Below are 1449 nucleotides of genomic sequence, written 5' to 3'. Positions count from 1 at the left end.
AACAATATATGCATACATCTCCATTTATACCAGATAACTACCTTTATCTTGAACGTTGTTAAAGTAACGGAGGGGGGGGGGAGTGATTGAACAAGAATCCGTGAGATATGAGTGTAACAGACAGAAGTGGTACTGTGGTTGTGTGTGTGTGTAGAATCTGGAGTTGTGTGTGCGAAACATAAGTGGCGTTATGTGTGTGTTGCACTTAAGCTGTGTGTGTGTGTGTGTGTGTGTGTGTGGGTGTGTGTGATGAGCACGAATTGTGTGTGTGTTGGAATCTGGGGTCGTGTGTGTGTGTTGCATTTGGCCGTCAAACTACAGGTAATAATAGAAATAATATCACTACTGGAACGCAATCGCAATAAGGTCAAATTGAATATAATTCATTGCACGCAAACACACACACATACTGGAGGCAACACACACATACACACATACTGGGCAGACACTGAGTGTGTGTGTGTTGCAAGTGGCACAGTGTGTGTGTGTCTTACGGCTTTGTATGTGCGTGTGATTGTGTTTCTTTGCGTATGTGTTGGATAAATTTTCGGCCGTCGGGTGATCCTTCCCGCGATCGTGCTGGAACCTCGGTGATACGGAATACACCGTGTTGTATTTTTATATCATATCCACCTGAGAAAACATATCTTTTGATGCGAAATGCACCAGAAGTTGCATTTATTGGACAGTGGGTGAGATAGCCTTTCTGTCTTTTATTTGTCCTTGAACTTGTTGAAATAAGGAGTCATGCTTTTAGTGTTAACTGAGGAACGCAAAAGCAATAATTAATCCAAACACAAACATACAGACACACACACATGCCAGACCCTGAGTGTACGTGTTGCAAGTTGCGCAGCTGTTTGATGCATGAGTAGTTGTGTGTGCGCGCGCGCGCGCGTGTGTGAGATTGTGTGTGTGTGTGTGTGTGTGTGTGTGTGTGTGTGTGTGTGTGTGTGTGAGAGAGAGATTGTGTATATGGGTGGTATCATGCATCGATGAATGAATGTTGAACTTGACATCTTCTCATTTATCTGGCTGTACGGTATGAACAGTACAGCCTCGAGCTCCGTTGAATTTTGTAGCTGGTTATGAATCCACATTTGTTTCCAACAATATATGCATACATCTCCATTCATACCTGTGCGAAACAGAAGTGGCGTTATGTGTGTGTGTTGCACTTAAGCTGTGTGTGTATGATGAGCACGAATTGTGTGTGTGTGTTGGAATCTGGGGTCGTGTGTGCCGTGTGTGTTGCATTTGCGCTATGTTTGTGTGATGCGCGCGATTTGTGTGTGTGTGTGTTGGAATCTGGGGTTGTGTGTGTGTGTTGCACTTGCGCTATGTTTGTGTGATGCGCGCGATTTGTGTGTGTATAATTTTGCAACACTTGGCCCTCCGTACCCCCGGCCCCCGTCCGTCCCAGCTATCCCAAAAAAGCCCGGTCTGGAT

The sequence above is a fragment of the Branchiostoma floridae genome, chromosome 9, assembly GCF_000003815.2.
Source record: "Branchiostoma floridae strain S238N-H82 chromosome 9, Bfl_VNyyK, whole genome shotgun sequence".
Taxonomy (NCBI): domain Eukaryota; kingdom Metazoa; phylum Chordata; class Leptocardii; order Amphioxiformes; family Branchiostomatidae; genus Branchiostoma; species Branchiostoma floridae.
Note: the sequence above shows the minus strand (reverse complement) of the source record.